This window comes from Talpa occidentalis, unplaced genomic scaffold (assembly GCF_014898055.3).
Source record: "Talpa occidentalis isolate TD23 unplaced genomic scaffold, MPIMG_talOcc4v2.1 talOcc4.13, whole genome shotgun sequence".
Lineage (NCBI taxonomy): Eukaryota > Metazoa > Chordata > Mammalia > Eulipotyphla > Talpidae > Talpa > Talpa occidentalis.
In genome coordinates this window covers 90,401,942-90,423,237 of record NW_023601322.1, presented here as the reverse complement: position 1 = coordinate 90,423,237, position 21,296 = coordinate 90,401,942, and the positions used below count along the sequence as shown (strand labels likewise).

Here is a 21,296-nt window from a genome sequence, read left to right as displayed (position 1 = left end):
GCCAAAAATCTTTCAATGGGAGAATATGCTAAAAATTATGATAAATAGAAATTCATAAGCTTAGTTACTGTGGATTTCTGAAAACAGAAAAAAAAATGGAAAAATGTTACAAAACCAGGCATTTCTTTCATACACTACTCTGATTTTATCACCTAGTAACTCCAGATAAAGTTTTCTAAGTGTGTCAAGGTGAAGATTTGCGCTGGAAACTTCATTGTTGCTTGCCAACTTTACTATACCTAACAAAAATCTTATTCAAAAAACCAAGGTAAAAATGAGTAGAGATTCATTTGGCATAATACCTGAGTAGCTATTCTCATTTACTGCATTCATTCATTCAATTATTTATCAGTAATTTATTAGGTCTTTTTTTTTTTTTAAGTGTTACACATCCTAGTTGATAGGAAGAGATTGATGGTGGTGATAAGTGATGATGACAGTGACAACCACTCTTTTAAGAAATTTACAGTGTACCAAACCCTACACTAAATACTTCAGCTCAATGTCTCATTTGACCTTCTTAACTTTTTGTAAGTGGTGCTCTTACCCCCATTTTACAACTGAGGTATAGAATGCATAGATAATTGACAGGGTCACACCACTAGAACATAGTAGTAGATCTGGAATTTGAGTCTGGGTCTTCTGTTTCACAATCCATTCTATAAATGTCCATCTATTATCTATGTGTTTATCAATGATAAATAGATATTGGTGGCATAGCCTCCCTTTCTTTGGGAAACGAGATAAATTTACAACAGATGAAAAATCTAATCCACATAAGGAGTCGCCATACTGAAAGGCATCAGGGAGATTAGTCATAATTGTCATTTTGCAGAAAGAAGATTAAGCTCAGCTAGGTCAAAATGCCAAGGTCACCTGGTCGGTGGCAGAAGCCATTTTCTCCTTGAGCTACTACCCAAGCCCAGGTCATCATCATCTGATAATTAAAATACCATCACCCTAGGTCTCTCTGTCCCCAGTTCTGTTCTTTTTTCCTATTATAATTCTATTTTTAAAACTCAGATCTGTTAATATTGAGCCACTTAAACTCTTTGAAATGCTTTTCTTTCTTCCTGAAGGCTCACCTCTGCCTTACCAAGAACCACTCTGCCCTTCTAACTCCAGTTCCCAGCACTATTCCCTCTGGTCAATAATCCATTTCTATAGTCTTTCTGAGCACATTCTTTTACTAATATGTTTGAGCTTCCCTCTCTCTAAAATGCCCTCTCTTTTCCTAGCCTGTGAGTGTGTTCACCATTCAAGAAGCAGCTCCGATATCACTCATTAAAGAATTTCATTCTCCAAACTGTTTGTCATTGCCTCCACCACATTTGCATAATACTTCACTTATATTCAATATTAGCAACAAGGGCATGCTCACTTTTCAAACACCTACTGAATTTCAAGGATATCTCCCATTAGGTCTTCAGTATATGGTTATTGAGTGAATGAATGAATGAACTGAGAGAATACTATAGTTTCTTGATCTCCAAATCAATTTTTCCCACAATAGCTTCCATTCAAACTTTTAGTGCTTCCAGCTTTTAGTATTTTTTCTTTGTGTCGGGTACTCTGCTGGGTATAAGAGTTACAGTGATGAAGAAGTAGGTGGGGTTCCTACCCTCATGGAGCTACTTCTAGCAAGAAATGCAGATAATAAAACATAGTAAGTGCCAGGAAAGTAATCAACAGCGCATAAAAAAAAAAGTAGGTGAAGAGGACCATCTTAGAAAGCGGAACATAAAAATACTCTCCACCTACTTGATATTGTAATTAAGATCTCAAGGATAAGATGGCCAGCCTGGTCAAGGGCATGTCATGCCACAGACAAGACAGGATTCCAACACAGCTGTCCACACATTCCAGGCCGGGATTTGCTAAACACTGATTTTAATCAATTCTGGGGCTGAAATAAGGTCACTTTTCTTATCAGCGATATAATAGAAAACATAGTGTATTAGATACAAGTCAAGTTTATTTCTCAGCAGTGACTTCTCCAGGGGTGGCAGATGGCCGTCTCCCTCAAACACACAATGACACCCATAACTAGCACTTTAGAAACCCATGACCCTCTATGATGAGCCAGGCACTGGAGTAAGCACAGGGACTACAGCTCCCTGCCTACTTAGAATTTCTGAGACAGACATGGAAATCAATACAAAGAAATAAAACCGCCCATTGTAGTAAAATGACATACGTAGTAGTACAACTAAATGCAGTACACCAGGCTGGCGCATCCAGTACTCTGGAGGAAATGACCTTTGAGCTGAGACTTAAAAAGGGATTAAACCAGGCAGTGACTCAATATTTCTTAGCCAGGGAAGGAAGAGAAGAAACTCACTGAGCACTTTGGAAATGACAAGAGAACATTTTGCCATTTGACTCAGGCAGCGATTTTTCAAATCTTCCAAAGAGGTATATGGAGATCTGTCTTTGCCTGTTCTTAACATCAGTATCCCAGCTCCCAGTCCCCTGCCCCTTCTCTCTCTGGGTGACCCAGTGGACCACTACCTAAATCGTTACCACTTACAGAATGCTGACAGTAATCCTGATCCTAATCCGATGCCGACATTCTTTCCAACTCCAGCCTGGAGTCCATTTACTCACTAGACTTTACCACTTAAGTGGTTCACCATCACCATCGATTCAACACTTGCCAAAGACTTCTCTCCCTGTCCCCCATGGCCTGCTCCTTCTCTTACATTTCCCACTTAAGCCTGGCACCACTACCAAGCCACCCACTCAACTGCCTGAGTGCCAACTGAAATAACTGCCCCCCCCTCTTTCTCCCTCACTGAACACATCATTCAGCACCCCCAACAACTCTCCTCAGCATATGTCATTGTCCCCCTGGCCCTGCCAACCACCAGTGTCCCAGTGTTTGATCAGGCCTCATGACCTGTTGCTTGGACAATTGCAATAGGGTCCTACGTGCCTTGAAGCCTGCATTTTCAGTCTGTTCTTCATACAGGTGCTGGAATAATATCATAGAAATGCACATCGTGTTATTCCTGTGCTTCAGAGCCATCGCTGGTTCTCATGGTTCACAGGCTAAAGTCTGAACTCTCAGAAGCCCTCTAGAAGTTCATCTTTCCTGCCTTTCAGCCTCACCTCTTGTAGCCCCTCTTTTGAGCTTCTAGCCCCCATCTTGCACACACCAAACTGCTCATAATTCCATGACTCCTTATGTGGTTGCAAACCTCTGCATGCCCAGCTTTCTCTGCTTGAAATGCCTGTCAACACCATCCCCGCGCCTACACTCATCTTCCGAGTCTCATGCACAGATCAACTTGTCCCTGAAGTTTTTGTGGCCACTCTGACTCTGCCTCAAATAGAACTGAGCTGTTTCACCTTTGTGTCCTCACTGCTCAGGACAGAGGGTTCCAGAGTGCACTTGTGACAGTGACATGGGCCAGAGCGCACTTGCGATCGTGAGATGGTCCCATCAGCTCACCAGGACTGCCTGTCTCATTGCAATTCATGGACTGATGCTTATTAGTACCACGAGTAGGCCCTCTGCCTGTCCCTGGAGAACAGGAAAAGCAAATGAAGCCACCCTTACCCTCATAACATATTTGTGGTTGCAAAATAAAACCTTTCCATACAAAGGTCAATAGCCTGTCCTCCCAGGCCAGGTCAAGGTGACAGGAGATAATGCAGTTTAAGCTAGTGTAAGGCACCTTTTGAAATCCTGTGCTCATTTTATATGTTCAACTTTAAATCTTTTTTTTTAAGGGGCTGGGCATCCCCTTTCAAGTTGGGTGCCTTTCAGGCCCCTCAAAATCAGGACTGGGACCATTTTTCTCTGGTCACCAATTTTTGTAACTAAAACTTAAAAGTCAGTAGCATTTTGGGGAGAGATGGCTGAGGGTGGCACAGACCTCCTCCCGGGCTGTCTGAATGCTTGTTGAAGGAGGGGGTTCCATTACACCCCCCTACTGGGACCCCTAGCAGGAGGATGACCAGCCTCTGACCAAAGTGCCCTCTTGTCTGTCTCTTCTCCCACCACCCACAACCCCTGCAAAAGGAGGGAATTAGAAAAGAAGGAAGGAAAAGTAAAGCCCTTCAGGAGAAGCAGAACCCCACGGCTGTGAGCTCCTAGAACAGGCTTGACCCGGTCACCCAGGGCCATCAGGGTCACACCCATCCTGTGCTGCGGCTGAGACGCAGTCAGACCTGTTTGTTGGAGTCGGGAAGTAAGGGCAAGAGGGAAGTGAGAAGCAGGAGAAAGAAAGGAAGGAGGACATGTGACACCGGCAAAGAACATGACTAATGGCACCAATTCTTGGGTTGTGTATGCCCTCTCTGGGCATCAACAAAAAGAATAATGGGCCGGATCCCATCAACCACATTCCTTCTCCCTCCTCCTTCAGCAATTCCTTCCCCTGAAGTCAGGCCCTGGCACAACCCTTACATGCAAAAGTGAGGAAGGGTAATACCTGGAGGGCCAGGGGAAGCGGTTTGCATCCAAAGCCTGGTTCAGACTTGAGCAGGATTTGAACTTCCCAGGCCCCAGGCACAGGAAACATTAAAGGGCCACCACTGCCCCCATTATATAAGTCAGGTAACACTGAATTTGGTTTTAATGGCCCATTACTTACCTGTGTGTTGAAATTAAGATCACTTTTCCTGGTGGTTGTGATTTTTGCATTTAAGATGAGCTGGTTGTAGTTGATATTTCTGTCTCTCTCTCTGTTTCTTTGTCTCTCTGTCTCTGTGTCTATCTGTCTCTCTCTTCCTCTTTGGCATATGCTGTTTGCCACCCAAGGCATTAATGACAGTGTGACCTTGGAAGTCTCCCCTACCACTTTGGACAGTTTGTTCATCTAAAGTTGGTATGTCATCTTAATCCCAAGGAGTCTGTTAGAGATCATTCTCTTTCATCTTTCAAAACAAAATATATGGTCAAAATGCTTCTTCTCTGTCTGATACATCCCATTGGCTTGTACAGAGAAGAGAATTCTAGTCTGAATGAGAGAGCATGTGCTCTGTATGGAGTGAGATGCTTCATTTTACTCATTCAGCAAATATTTACTGAATACCTGCCATGTAAGAGCACCTGTGTGTACACAGATGAGCAAAGCAGACGCAATCCTCACCCTGTCCGTGGGTACTTCCATGGAGCTTCCAGGCCAGCTGAGGGAGTGCAGGAGCTGGGATCCACTCAGGTGTCTGATTCTAGAACTTGCCTTCTTAATCACAAACTAGTATTAGGGGTGAAGAACTTGACTGTGCAGTCAGGTGGCCTGGGTTCAAATCCCAGTTCTGTCACTTCCTCCAGTGGGGACCTTCAACAAGTGTCCTGCTATTGCCTTGTCTTTAAAACTGGACTAACATCAGCCAGGCCACCTGCCCAGTCCTCCTGACATCCCAGAATGGGCACAGCATCTACTCCACAACTCAGGCTCCTCGAGAGTGAAGACTGTAGGCTCAGGGGGACTGCTGTGAGCTTGCTCCACCATGCCTGCCCGGCTCTGGTGCAAAGAGGGGAAAATAATTCTCTCCCCAGTCTGTGTCTTACTCTAGCATGTGGATTAAGCAGCCCCATTCTAATAGGGCTGGTTTTTGAGAAAAAACAGCCTTTTCTGTTTTCAGTCAAGGTGCATTCTATTTCCTCCTGTCCCCCAAGGTTGAAAACGTCTCCTTGGGGCTTAAATCAGGTTGGGTGTAGATGTAACCATTAACTCAGATTCCTACATAAATCTCGTTCCCACATCCTTCTTCCTGCCCTCTAGTAAGGAGTTCATCTCAAAATAAAAAAAAGTTGCTGAGAAATGTGGACTTTATGTAAGATTTCACCGAAGTAAAGGAAGTGCCCAGAGCACATTCTCTCCTGCTGACACTTGGAGAGTCCTCATAGACATTGTTCAAAGTCTCCAGATTCTGCTTCCTGTCAGGTCACAATTTCCTCTCATCTTAGCCCTCCAAAGCAGCCTCATGCTTTACAACTCAAGGGTGTGCTCAGTGCATTTAATTTTCACATTGTCCCTAGGTTTCAAACCTTCCCTGACCACACTTTCCCACATCCCACCCCAAACAAAACTATCTGCTTCCTACATGTTTTTGTTGGCACCCCACTTTTCTCTAGCTAGCACTCAACATCTTACGTTATAATTCCCTGTTTCCTTACCCCTGTCCCCGGGTTTACTGCAAGTCTGTGAGAGCAGATTGGGACCTGTATCTCCCGCAACCCCTATAGTTCTTGGCCAATTAGGAGCTCCGTGTATATTTGTGGGATTAGAGAATGAATAAACAATATAGGGCTACTGTTGACTATGCTCATTAAATACAAAGTAATATATATCATGGCCTTCATGGACATTCAAATACCAGAAAACTGGGTTGCCAAATTTGCTAGTTCTTAACTTCACAAAGCTCTCCTTTCCAATGCCTCTGCTAGAGATTCATAAAAGATGCCTCCATGATTTTTTTTTTTCATTTGTTTTCTTCTTTCTCTTAGGCCTTCTAACCGCACCACCAGTAACCCCACAAGTTCTGGAGGCAAATAGACAGACATGAAAGCTGATTTCTGTTTACTGACCTTATGGGTTTAAAAATTTATGTCTTTCAATTTCAGTTTTCACACCTGTGAAAATGAGGAGAGCTATCTCTATAAAATGGGACAGGCAGAGCATTAACTAGGACTTCCTGGTACACAGGACCCAGGGACAGTAAATATAAAACCTATTAAATTTCTTTTCTTGCCTCTTTCCCATAACCAGCTTTATTTCTCTGCTCTGGAAATTCGACAGCCTCAAAATGCTCACCACTTGATTTTTCTGAACCCTTGCAATTTGCAATTTGTGAATCTCTGCACTCCCCTCCCATGCCCACCATCACCTGACACCCCAGAACTTTGCTTCATGTTTTCATCTTGTCCGTATCTTTTTTTTTTTTTTTTTTCAGATTCTCTACAATGCATTTTGGCACCAATGCCACTTTATTGGTCCTCTGTAGGCCTTGTTAGGGTTCCTGATTTTGTACCTTATTGAGTCAACCAACATCTCTTCAGAAACTGTCACTGTCCTACTTAGCCTCTCTGTCTGCTCTTTCTGGAGACTTGATTAGATTTGGGATTGGGGGCTAGCTTCTGTGTCTCTCCCCTTCTCCATATTGTCCTTCTCTTTTCCTCTCGGAACTTCATTTTAGGTCCTATCTTCAGTTCTAGAATATGAATTCTCTTATGAGTTGTGTCTAATTTGCTATTCAACCCAAACATTTAGATTTCATTTTAGCATGTTTAATTCCTGTAAGTTCTGATCCACTTGATTCTAATTGTGCTGACTCCTTTCTTAAAAACTCTTAAATTCTTCTTTTTTAATTTTTTTAAAATTTAAAATTCATACTCTGTTTAACCCACAGGTCTTTTAACTCTAAAAGTGAAAATTTTCCCCTCTTATCTGATAGCTCTCTCTTTGGGAATCTTGTTTTTTATGACCTTTATTTTTTATGATCTGCTCATCTTCCTTGGGCCTTCATAGTGGGAATTCTTTAGGGCTGGGGAAAAGGTAGGTTTCTACAGAAGAGATTTCTACTTAGTTTTTGTTAAGTACTCAGCAGCATCAGCATAGAATCACTTAAAACTAATTGTTGGCTAAAGACTTTTCAGGCCACCACAGATAGTGGGGGTTCTGTCTTCAAACACATGTGAGAACCAGTTTAAGGTTAGGAATTCTCAGGGAACTAATAAAACATCCCTGCTTATCATCAGGTTTAATCATGGTAGTCTTCTTTGAAATACCTAAGAAGGGTCAATGTGCATGATGCATGAAGGTTTATTTCTGGCTCTTACAATTGAGAGGATAGTCATTTGGTGTCCTAGTTTTATGGAGGGTGTGTCTCTTATTAAACTTCCCATGTTTGGCAAGCCTTGGGCTTTGTTTTCCATCCCCATAAAACTGTAAAAAGAAAAAATGAAAACAAAATAAAACCCCAACAAAAACAAAAATGAATGCTCAAGTTCTTCCAGGGTGGGAAATACTCCCAAGACAAGAATTCTGTTTATGGCTCTGAGTTCCAACCTTCATTTAATTTGTGGCCTGTGTATCCCTACTTGGGGAGGCAATCGGGATTTTTGCAAACAATGTTTTAAGTTGTTTTTAGCAACAGACTGGCTCTAGGTACCCCAAACAGGTTGCCTTTCACAGTCTGTGCTACCTGATATTGAGTGACTTTGCCCTGTCACCTTACTCAGTACTCAGCCCAACACAAAAATCAGTGTTTAAATCATTATCCTGAGACTTACATGTCAATGAGTCAGTTGTATTCTCTTTCCCAACTATTTTTGCCGTAAGCAATAAAACTCACTGGAGGTGAAAGAGAGATAAAGGAGATACAGTTAACAAAGAATCCTAATTTCAAACTCCTTAAAGAAATCCAAGACAGGGCAGGGACTGTTTTCTCTGCCCAGCCCTGTTTAGGATTCTGCTCTGCTGGCCTTCTCCTTAGGAAAGGCAATTGTTTACAAATGTTTGAGCATTTTCTCACTGACCCCAAGTTTGGGTGTGCCCTTGGAATAACAAAAGATGAATAAGCTAAATAAATTTAATTTTATCCTCATTTTGAGGGAAATACTTGAAGTAAGCAATAAAACAATGGAAGTGGGGATATATACCTGGATTCAAGCTGGTGAATTTATTTGCACAACACATCCCAAAGACCCTAAAATAGAGAGTGAGACTATTAATGTGGACGGGAGTAGAGATCACCTAATTCAACCCTCTCCTATTACTGATGAGGAAATCAAATCCCAGAGAAGTTACATGACCTGTTTGACATCACACAGTAGAACCAATTCCAGGGCTGGGTTTTAATTCCTAGGAACTGATTTCTGTCTTCTATATCAAGATGTCATATAATATTCAGGTTCCATTTCATCATAAAAATAATAGATATATTATGAAACTTTAATAGATTTTACTTAGCTTACTTTGAGTTCCTAATACCAGAGAGTCACAAAAAGTAAAGAGAAACAATCTATTGAGACTCAAAAGAAAACAGTTTTAAAAAGTTCCATCATGTAGAATTAATCTTTTCATTTTTGAATATACCAGTTGTCCTTACCAGTTCAGTGATTAGCAAGCTTGGATACAGCAAAATCACTTAGAGATGCATTTACTGTTGCAGATAAAACTGCTATAATTTACATATTTAACATCTGAAACTAATTTTGACATTTATTTAGATATTTGGAAATATATATTGCCATTTGGTTTCTCTGGCAGTATCGCTACTGAAAAGACCCAATTCAGTTATAACTACGGAGCTATTTGAGCTACAGGTGAGATTGTATGTGAACTGTATATTGCCAGAAGTAAACTCAGAATGCGATTAAATAAGTGAGTTCAGATTTAAAGCCATGGAGAAGCGTTAAATGTCCTCTTCCCCACCATCAGGCAGTAGGTGATGGCACTGACTAGGGAACCAGGAAGGTCTCTGGAGCATCAGAACAAAATCATAGTTGTGATTGCACCAGGAGAGCTCTGTGGCTCAGATTTGACACATCCCTTCATCCACGTGAATGACTGTGTATTCAGAGTCACATATTTGTGCCTTTATCAGCTATGATACAGTTGAAAATGTCACTCTAAGGGAGTTAGTAATAACTCGTGCATGAGGTTATTTTTAGAAATTTCAGAGTTTTCATCTCCTACTTCAAAAATAATCTAAGATTTCAATAGATAAACCCAGACTCTTTGTTGCCAGTACATTCCAGATTCCTCAGGTCAGTCACCTAGGAGTAATCAGATCCAGCTGACATTTTGTTTGTTTTCTTTTTGTTTTAAGTGTAGAAATAGAAAATTCACTTATCTAGTACTGATTTTATTTCACATCTGCAAGACATCAAAGTTAGTATGGAAAATATCCCCCATGAATAAGTTGTGAAATCAAAAGAAGTGATTGTGTCAGGAGGGTTTGTTTTTTGGATAAAGGCTCATGAACAAAAATTGAAGATGGGGTAATTTACACAGGAATAATAAAGGGTGCTCAGTCAACAAAATACAGAAAGCCATTACTCTATAGCAATCAAACTCCATGAAACATGGAGCTTAAAAAACATGCCAACATTATTAGCAAAAATTATCAGGAGTATCCAGTAATATGCTAGATAGCCAGTTGTGAAGAATGGCTTAAAAAGAGATATCATTTCTTCCCGGCAGAGTTTTTATTCCAAAATGGACACAATGATACAGAAAGAAAAAAATAGAAACATTTTCATTGCTATTGCCAATGAAAAAATTCCTCTAACTTAGCCTTCATATTGTCCCTGTTTTGCTTAGCTATTCCTATAGCTTTTCCTCCAATTGGAATTTTGATGAAGAAAAAGGTTAATGGAAGAAACAACTCAAAGGACAGAGTTTGTGAAAAATGGAGGATGGATAATGAGAATAGAAGATTGAATCAGAGTGGGTATAGAACACAAAAGTACCACAAATAACCATCCATGCATTCTTGCCTTTTTTTTTTTTCTTTCTTAAGCAAATACTTGTTTAAGTATATGTGCTGCATATCCAGCGGGGACAAAACAAAAAACTTACCTTTGTGGTATTTGTATTCTAGTATAGAGTCTATATAATTAAGGGCCAAACAAGTACCTTAAGTTTTGTGGGCCCTGCAGTCTCTGTCACAGCTGCTCAGCTTTGCCATTGTACGTGTCAAAGCTGCATCAAAAGACAAACAAATGGCCATAGCTGAATGAGTTCCCATATAATTTTATTTTTTAATACAGATGGCAGGTAAATTTAAACTTCAAGCCATAGTTGGCCAGACTCTGTTCTAAGTGCATGAAAACAAGTAAATGTATATTATCATTTCATATCACGCCTTGAAGAAAAGTCAGACAGGCTGGTTAGAGGGCAATGATGTGGGGAAGCTGCTCCTTCAGATTAGAGAAGGTCTTTGTAAGGGCAACAAACAGAGAACCTGAACAAACTGAAGCTGTCAGAAAAGATGCGATCCAGGGCAAGGGGAGGTGACTCTATTGAAGAGCATAGATTACTGATTTCTTATAACAAGGAAGAAGACAAAATATAATGTTCCAGAGGCAGGTAAGATGGTTTATATGATTGGGAGTCTTGGGTGTTCTTTCTGATCTCTGATAAAAGGGATTAGGGTTACACTAGCCACACTTAACCTGTTCTCTTAGTCTTGTTTCTACCCTCCAGTTTCAGAAGATAAATTCAGTAACAATTGTGGGTGGGTAAGAACTCTAGAGGACATTTTACAGCATTTTATAAGAGGGCAGGAGATGTATTTGGAAAGGCAGTACGAGAACATTCCAAGAATGACTAGTGGATGTTCCAGCAGGCTTGAGGAGTGTCATGTGACCTGGAAGACATAGACATGTATTTGAATGTGTAGTGATGATTTATGAAAAGAAGGTAGCAAGTGATCAGAAGAATTTAGAAAACATGATTCAAAGTCTAAATTTTATTTAATCAGCCATATTGTCCTTCTGTGGAGTCTCTGTGGGGCTTCTGTGAAAGGAGGTAAAAAGTGATGCTTAAGGAGGTTGAAGCATCTGTTAAGATCTGCTGTACTAGGAGACACCAGCAAAAAAGCCTGTGGTTCAGATCCAGTTTGGTCCTTTCTGGCTTGTCTCATGAATGATATCAAAATATAAGTCAACAAGGCTATTTTTTTTATAAGATTTTTATTTATACAAGAACGGGGGTACAGGCCAGATTCGCGGGAGGGTGAGTGGATTCACCAGAGACAGAGTGGGGAACAGAACAGGCAGACTGAATGAAATACACTGCTGAGGGGAGCAGCGGTTGAGACAGGAGAGGTCTGCTGCGCCATATGGGACCCTCACTGGCTGACCGGGATAGAATTGGAGCTGCAGAGGCTGCGGACAGCTTCACAGTGCAGCGCTCAATCACCTGCGCCACCAGGGGAGGCCCCAACAAGGCTATTTGTATGTAATCAAAGCTCATGAGAAAAATTGTGATAGAGACAACTGGTATACTGGAAATGGTATGGTATATAGTCCAGAATCGAGGAGTGACATGGAGAAAAACAAACTTGAGGGTTAATTTCTAAGCTCTAAAGCACTGCAAAGAGAATCTTACTTTTTGAGAAATGAATTCTAGAGTGTTCATGTCCAGACAGTGGGATACCTGGGTGATTCAGAGCTAACAGTGCCTCTTCTGAAATATTACATCATACCAGGTACATACCTAGTGGGCGTAAGCCAGCTTTCAAAATAAGAGGGCATTAGGTCATGCGGCTTCATTTCTCATGCCTGCTCACAGCTTGATCAAGGCTGTTTGATGTTCAGTCTTTGTTCTTCAGGAAGAAGCCACACTAAAGCAATTTGTCCAGACAATTAGCAACAACTCATTATCTTCACATCTAGATTTAACACCTCAAAAGCAAATCGTAAGGTTTATATGCCAAAGACAGAACAAATTCTGGTTCAAATTGATGACTTTTCAGAGAGCAGAAGTAGCAATTCACTCTCTAGAACAAGCCTGGTCATTGTTTCTATAAAGCTGTGGATTTGAAGAGGGAGCAATGGAGAAAAGGCAGATTGAGTTGCTAATGTACAACTCATATAAATGGGAAGTTCCTTGCTCTCTTTTTGGCTGAGTAAATGATTCACTGTTATAATCATGAGTCACTTCAGTTCTAAGCATTCAACTTCCTTCTCTCTAGTAACAATGACTTAAGAGATCCTGAACATATAAGACAATACGACTTCCCAGGATTTACCAGAAGCTACTAGTAACAGGGAACTACTGATAAAAAGAAAAAGAAAGATCCATAAAGCAAAAATAATTCACAGTTTATCAAAATACCTCTATCACTAAATTTCTAATTTTTCTTCTAGAAATGTTTCTTTGGAACTGCCCCAACATGGGCCCTAGAATAGTTCATTCAAGAGGTAGGACTCATTTTTTTCTCTCACAGATTTTGACTAGGCTCTTTGTCTAGTAAGAATGTGTGCCAGTGTATCTTCTTGAATTGTTGTATTGTGTGTTCATGAATTGGGGTCCTAATCTGTTAGTTGAATTAAAGAACTCTCATCACATAGAACGAAAGAGTACAGTTAGTTCAGGAAGCATGAACTCACTAACTAGGATTCAGATTAGTGACTAGAAAGAAAGAGGGCTTTCAGGCAAGTCTTTTTCCCACAATATAAAATGTAGATTTGTAAATTTGTTTTATTGTCTTTTAATAGCACATCAAAAAGTGATGCCCAGAGAGGTGACGTTTGCAGAATTTAGAATCCAACAAACTTAGCTTCAAATCATCCTGGAGGAAAAGTTCCTTATTCCATCAAACTCATTGGTAAAATGGGAGTGGAGATGCCTAATTCATGCACTTTGTTGTATAGGTTAATCAGGGAAAAATCATGAACAAAAATTATATGTAAAAGACATGTAGCACTTGATGCATAGCTAATGCATAATTAAACTTGGTTTTTATAAGTGAGGAAAGAGCAGACCCTTGTAATACAAGAGAGAGTAATTTTATCCTTTGCAGATAATCAGAGGCTTCAACAAATTAGTTTTTTAATGATTCTCAAATTCTTCTCAATCATCCACAAGTTTAAAGTAAGTATCACATTCGATGTTTTGATTCTTTGATGTGACAAATATAAATTGTACAACAAATACTATACTTTTAGGTATTTCTTCAGATTCCTCAAATACTAAAAATTCCAGTTATTCTCGGAAGATTATTTATACATCAGACACCAAAATGTAGATCATTGTTCTGGCAAATAATATCTTGAAATTTAAGAGTTTAGCAAATTAGATATGGGAAAAATAGGGATTAAAAACACAGAGGAATAAATCCTTACCTAGTTTAGACTGAAAGTATAAATAATCGAGTCCTATAATTACATGGCACCTTCTGCTTTATATGGTAAAAATAAAACAAAGGGAACAAACTTTGTTCCCTGTGAGCCAATGGCCTGCCTGCCTCCCATGTTTCCTAAATTAGGACTTGCAAATTCAGGTAACTTGGCAAAGATGAAGAAGTAATATACGTATTCATGGAAAGTCCATAAATGAGGAGCCGTGCATAATTTGAAAACTCAGGCAACTCACTCAGGCAAACTCACTACCCTTTTATTGTTCTTTTTTTATAAGATTTATTTATTTTTATACAAGAGCTGGGGTGCAGGCCAGAGGCGTGGGAGGGTGAGAGGATTCACCAGAGACAGAGCAGGGAGCAGAACAGTTAGATGACCAAAATACACTGCTGAGGGGAGCAGCAGGCACAGGAGAGGTCTGCCACGCTATGTGGTACTCTCCCTGGCCAGCCAGGAATCAAACCCACACTGCAGAGGCTGCAGACAGCTTCACAGTGCTGCAATCAATCCGCTGTGCCACCGGGGAGGCCCCCTGTTGTTGTTCTTGCCTCTTACTTCTATTGCTTTTACTGCCACTATTGATGGCAATAGAAGCCTTGAGCATAGTTAGGAAAAATGAGACTGCTAAAACTGACTTGGCACTGAATGCTGTCACACAGCATTGCAGGTCAATGAGAACACAAGCAGAATTTCACTCGACCTCTTCGAAGCCTCCCTGTAACCTTGGTCATTCTCTTAATTGAATGATGGACCTTAGGTTGGTACATCTTTAATGATCTTCATTCACCATATTAAGTTGGTATTTTTGTTGCCATTATTGTTATTGCTATTTTGCCTACTTGCTCAACAAAAATGGCCACATCCAAATGGTCAAAAAGAGCTAAGCAGGACATTTTCTCATGTATAATATATACTATAAATATTTTTATTTGTCACTACAGAGTTCATTATGTAGTCCTTTTTCCCCATTTTCCAAAGATGCTTTTACTTGTAAATTTTGAAAGATTGAAAAGTTGTATCAATTATCTACATCAGAAATAGTTACAAGAGGGCCTCCCTGGTGGCACAGGTGGTTGAGCGCAGCGCTGTGAAGCTGGCCACAGCCTCTGCCGTGCAGGTTCAATCCCGGCCGGCTGTGGAGATACCCACATGGCGCGGCAGACCTCTCCTGTCTCCCCCACTGCTCCCCTCAGCAGTATATTTCAGTCAGTCTGCCTGTTTTGTTGCCTGCTCTGTCTCTGGTGAATCCTCTCACCCTCCCGCACATCTGGCCTGTACCCCGGTTCTTATATGCATGAATAAATAAATCTTTTTTTTTTTAAAGGAAGAAAAAGAAATACTCTAGGCTAAATTTTTTTTTAAAAAAAGGAATACTTACAGAAATTATATGATAATGTGAACCCATAGCCTGTCCACCCTGTCAACAAGAATAGTTGAATGTAATCCTTCTGAGGAAATGTTTTCACCTCTACGTTGAATAGAGTTTAAAAAGATTTATTCGTCATAATTACTGCAAAGAATATAATCAGAATTAAGTGGCTTAAAAAGTCTTTTAATTGTGTCCTATGCAAAATATCTTGCAATTTTTTACAAAGTCTAAATGTGTAGGTGTATAAATATACAAACAGTCTTTTAATACAAAACTACTTTTAAATAATGTTATTTGGGAATAAAGAGTCTTAAAACAAATGAAATGATGGGCCTCCCCGGTGGCACAGCAGTTGAGAGCTGGGCTACGAAGCTGCCCGCAGCCTCTGCAGCACTTGATCCCCGGCCGCCAGCAAGGGTCCCACATGACATGGTGCGCAGACCTCTCCTGCCACACCCGCTGCTCCCCTCAGCAATGTACTTCGTCAGTCTGCCTGTTCTGCTCCCCGCTCTGGCTCTGGTGAATTTTCTCACCCTCCCGTGCTTTTGACTGTACCCAGTGCTTTTATAAATAAATAAATCTTTAAAAAAAAAAAAGAAATGCGTTAGAAAAAAGATTGTAAAAGATGTTGGAATATAACCTGGATGCTTCTTGAACATGTGCTTATATACCACTTCTAACACGTTTTCAGTGACTTTTTCACACATGTCTGTTATAACAACTACCTTATCACTCTGTAATAGTAGTTCACATATGCATCTGATCACTTAAAGTTCTGGGAGACAAAACCATATATATTTTAAAATCATAATATTTTCGAAATGTGATACACCACATAGACACTTTAGAAAATTCAATAGTGTCTAATAAGGAAAAGTAAATTTATCTCTCTTTTTTTTAAAAGATTTATTAATTTATTTGTTTGTTTGTTTGCTTGTTTGTTTGTTTATTTATTTATTTATACAAGCACTGGGTACAGTCAGAAGTGCCGGAGGATGAGAGGATTCACTGGAGACAGAGCGGGGAACAGAACAGGCAGGCTAACAAAACACACTGCTGAGGGGAGCAGTGGGCATGGCAGGAGATGTCTGCGCACCATGTGGGACCCTAGCCGGGGGTTGGGGATCGAACAGGTGCTGCAGAGGCTGCAGGCAGCTTCACAGCCCAGCGCTCAACCACTGTGCCACTGGGGAGGCCCTATCTCTCTTTCTTCTACAAAGAGGATAACATTATTTAAAATAATTGTTCTATTCACTCACATACACATATCCACATGTTACATATTTTTCATTTGTCTTAGAACATCCATGGTTTGTGTTGTTTTTATTTAGAAGTTATCATAGAGCCCACCGTGTACAGAACAGTCAAATATTTGTTGAATAAACGAATGATTCTAAATATATGCCCGTTTTTCCATTTCCCCTAACGACTACCTTGTAATCATTCTTCTGAGCTACTCTAATAATCTTTGATTGTCTCTTTGTTTCTTCTTGTTTCTCCAGTTTCTTCTACCTTGAATTCACCCTCCACATTGCTGCCCTGTTATCTTATAAAACAAAATTTTGGCCACATTATCACCACATTTATGAATGCTTTGATGATTTTTATTGCCTATGAGGTAGAATGCAATGCCTTATCATTCAAGATTTTTATAACTTGGTTCTAATCTACTTTCCAGATCCACCATCTCTTATTTTTTACCTCCATTCCCATGCCATATCAGGCATCCATGTATTCAAACTACACTATTCACAGTTCTCAAAGACTTGCCATGGTGTCTGCTCCTGTACCTTGATTCACACCACTCCTTCTGGGCCAAATAGCCTGCTCCACTCATCCTCATCAGGCCAAGATTTCATTCCTCCTTCTCTGAAAGCTTCTTCAACACTTCCCCCATTTTTCTGCTTTACTCTCAGCTATTTTCCAGAGAAGTAGTCTCTAAAGCTACAGCTACAGTTTGGGAGAGTTTCACATTCTCTGACCCCACTTCTGGAAGTTTAGATTTAGTAGGTCTGGAGAGGAGACAGGAATTTGTTGTTTTAACAACACACTGTATCCCTGCCTAAACAGTGCCGCTTGAGGCCAGATTGAGCTCTGGGTTGCCGAGCACTAAACATTCTTCTTTAAGTGTGACTCAGAATCATGATGGAAACAGCCAGAACTGGAACGTGTTGGGACCCATGCTTTCTGGTATTTGCGAAATCAGGCAATATTTTTGTAGATTTTATGGGTATGAGTCCTGGGGAAGTGAAATCAAGCTCTCTTATTTCAAGTTCAAAATACCAGGGAAGCAGGGATTGAAGATATAAAGTAAAACAAAGGCATACAACAATTAAATATAAACAAAAAGGAAAGGAGAGGACATGAGGTCACTTAAGCTGTCTCCTTAATATTGTACTTGTAGAAAGAAGGGAGGAGGTGAAGAAAAACAAGGAACCTAGTCATAAGCAAATGTGATTTGTGTCCTAGAAGCCCCAGCCTTGCATGCTCAAGTCATCAGAACTGTTTTCTTAGAAGAGCATTCCTGGCTCTAAACAAGTCACTTGACAATATAGTCTTGAGAATTTCCTCAATCATAAAGATAGGCAACTCCTTTTGAAGATTTCTTTCAGTTCGAAGGAACTCTGTATAAAGCCCATCCCTTTTGGGTACAATATGCTCATTCAATAAATAGCTGCCTGGAGGAGAAAATATGCATTAATAGTTCAGGCTTAGAATTCAGGGTTTTAAAGACAGGACTGTTTGAAGATTTTCTGGACCATCTTCTGCAACCTTCCACAATGTAGTACACATGGAAAATAATGTTTGTATGGCACACTCGAATAAAGGGATGTCACCACAGAGTAAAGGTGACTGGCAAGGGGCTTGTGCTGCCCCAGGCACACCTGGGGGGTCAGGAATATCAGGACATCTGTAACCCGTGCTGCTAGGGATGATACACCAGATAAACCCCAGCATCTTAGAAATGAAAAATCAAGCCCCAAGGGATGACTTGAAACCACAGAGGTAGCAAGGTCACCAAGAAAGAACAAGGCCTAGGTTTCCAGGAGCCTCTAAAAGACAGTGGTCCCAATCTCTGCACCACTCAGAATTCATCAGTTCTGATCTTTGGTGGACTCATTTCAAGTGATTCCCCAATTCACTGAGGCATCTGGCATTGACAATAGACTAATAAAATGATGACCTCAGTCGCAAATATCTTTACCATTTTTCAACTGTATGGAAACTTCAATTATGGTGGAGTTGAACTTCAAGATCAGTTAGGAAAGATGAGCTATTCAAAAATGAAGCAAGGACAAGTGTTGTCCACTTGAGTATAAAATAAAATTGGACACTACCTCAGACCCATACAAAATTAATTTCAGATGGGTTAAGGTCTTAAATGTGAAACAGCAAAACTTTGTTCATTTTAGAAGGAGCTAGAAAAGATTTATGCCTTTGGATTAGAAAAGATAGAAAAAACACCAATCATAAAGTAAACGGTTGATATGTTCAAATACATGAAAGGTAAATGCTGCTTAATGTGTACTTATAAAATAAAGATGCTAAAAGAAAATTAAAAAAGCAAAAAAAGATGATGTTTGCCATACAAATAGTTAACAAAGGATTGGTAACTAGACTATTTAATTATTCCTAAAAGTCAAAATGAAAAAATTCAAATTACTCAATAGAAAAATAGAGAAAGACATTTCTCAGAGAGAAAAATGGAGCGACCCCAATAAATACGTAGAGGGCATGAATCATTTTAGTAACCAGGGACATAGAAATAAAAGCACAAGGTACTATTTATGTCCACTTGATTGGTGAAGATGTTAAAATCTAACCTATCAGGTGTTACTGGGGGTGGAAAGTATAGTTCAATTCTTATAGGCTACCAGTGGGAAAATAAATTGGTACAATTGTTACAACCCATGAATGTAACTCCTATGTTTGTTCTCTGGAGAGGCTCTGGCATAGACAAGTACAACAGCCCATATCAGTCTTGCTTCTAATGGAAAAAACAAGTATGTGTCTGTAAGAGACTGGATTAGTAAAATGTAGTGGAGTTATATGCCACTTAAAGACATTTCCATGGACCATGATTCAGACTGACAGTGGTCTCTGAACCTTGATGCCTAGTAGGCTACATGTGTAGCTAGGCTATTTGTGTAATTACACTCTGACATTGGCACAATGACAAAATTTCCCATTGTTCTCAGAATGTATCCCAGTCATTAAGCAATGCATGAGTGTATTCATACAATGGAGTACTATGCAGTGGTGAACATGAGTAAACAGGGGTTAAATATAACATTAATGAATCTTAAATTTTTTTTCCAGTGGAAAAGCCAGATTACAGAATACATATAATCTGTTCATGTTTCATAAAATTCAAAACTATTCCAAGCCAAGCTACATAACTTAGCAATGTATATACATTTTAAAAGTATGCTTGTTAACTTACATATCATTTTCAGATATTAATAATAAAATTTGAGAAATAGAACATTATAAGAAAAAAAGTTTCTAAATACATAATACTATTTATTAAATAAACTTTCTTTCTACAAATATTTAGTAGTAAACTTGATGGAGAACAGACTCCGAAGAACTGAAATATTGTCCCATAGTTTGTTGTATAAAGAACATAGTTAAAAGTGTGAGTCTTTCGTCACACAAAGGACACTTCCAAATGTTCACTGTTAGAATTGGCCACTGAAATATTTAAGCAAAATCTTAGCTGTGTATTCATCTATCAGAGTCTCCTACAGGCACCTCTGTAGCTTTATTTTCAAAAATAACAGTGAAAACCTAAAAAATTGAAAGATAAGAGACACTGACTGTCTTGTTCCTAACCTACTTGCCAGAGATGTTTGCATAATGAACAGCCTTGAAAGATAGGGTGTCTCCCCTCAGAAGGAGCTTAACCTTTTACTTGTTTATTGTAACTCTAAGGTGGGAATAGCAGCTTGAAAGAAGGGGAGTGTGCTATGACCTTGAGAAGAATTCTTTGTGTAACTTTCTCTCTGGAGCTCCCTTCTCCCCTCTGGCTTAGCAGGCTTACTTCTGGTGGGAAAAACTCCAAATCTGGCAGTGTTCCTGCATATATCCTACAGTATAAGCCCAGAATAATGCATTGGAGGGAATAGGGGTTGCAAATTAAGTGATTAGAATGCATCATCCCAAATCAAAAGAGTGTGCTTTTGAAACTTCTTGGAGGGAGCCCCCTGTAATTTAAATTAAGTGGCACCTATACTTTCTTATACAATAGCCACTATTACTGTTGGGTGTTAGGAGAATGTAATTATGAGATAATTAGTCTGCATCCCTTTCTAGAATGCATTCTGTACTGATGATTTGGAAACTGAATGGGATTGGATTTTATTTACTTTCATGTGCCCACCAGGTCTAGTGTCTGGCTTAGGATATGTAAGGATTTTGTCTAGAGTAATGGAGAAATGGTACTTACGAATCTTATAACTGGTTCCTGAGTTTCCAAAAATGATTTTAGAGGTTCATGGTTCTTTGTAAATTTTCTGCTCAGGAAGTTGCATCTTCCCCAGCCTCAGTTATATTGATCTGATTGTTCAGGTCTTTTTTTCTTTTGCTAATGACTTATCGATTTGTTTTCCCAGCACCGTGTGTACAGAAGGCAACAAACATCTCAGTGGGTGTTAGGGATGTGCCTGCCCTCAAGGATTATCAGATTTAATGGGAAAATAGCAATTGTGATGTTTTGAACCTTGTTGCCATGACAGGGAGTATAAGGAGCATCTACCGTGAAGCCAGGTGACCTGTGTGGCTTTGAGTCCAGACAACATCATTCAGAAACTGTGGAATTAAGTTACTGAGTCTTCTTTCCTACCCATTCAAGAGAGATGTTAATGATAACCTCTTATCTGGGGTGTTGTATGGATTAAATGAGTACATTTATATAGAACCCTTGAAACACAGTCTCTGACAAACCACAGAGGTGTAGAAAACATCGTTGCTAAAATGCAGATGTTAACCAAAGATTCAGGAAGACTTTACAAGACAAAGCACATGTGGGATCAAAGAATTATAATTTGGGGAGAACAGATTCAGAATATAAACCCCAAATGTGTCCTGAGGAGGTTACGT

At 39.8% G+C, this 21,296-nt stretch overlaps 1 protein-coding gene across 5 annotated transcripts in view; it reads left to right on the top strand.

Annotated features, from left to right (window-relative positions):
- Positions 1-21,296, top strand: part of SYNPO2 (synaptopodin 2) — a 187,417-nt gene that overhangs the window by 156,197 nt on the left and 9,924 nt on the right. The window contains exon 9 of one of the 5 annotated variants that reach the window (XR_008551523.1): positions 13,184-13,200. The exons of 1 other annotated variant lie outside the window; for it this stretch is intronic. The gene's annotated coding sequence lies outside the window, so the exon portion shown is untranslated. Of the gene's footprint in view, positions 1-9,184; positions 9,270-10,280; positions 10,297-13,183; positions 13,201-21,296 lie in introns of those variants that run through there. 3 more of the 5 variants (XR_008551524.1, XR_008551522.1, XR_008551525.1) reach the window with 3 other exon arrangements.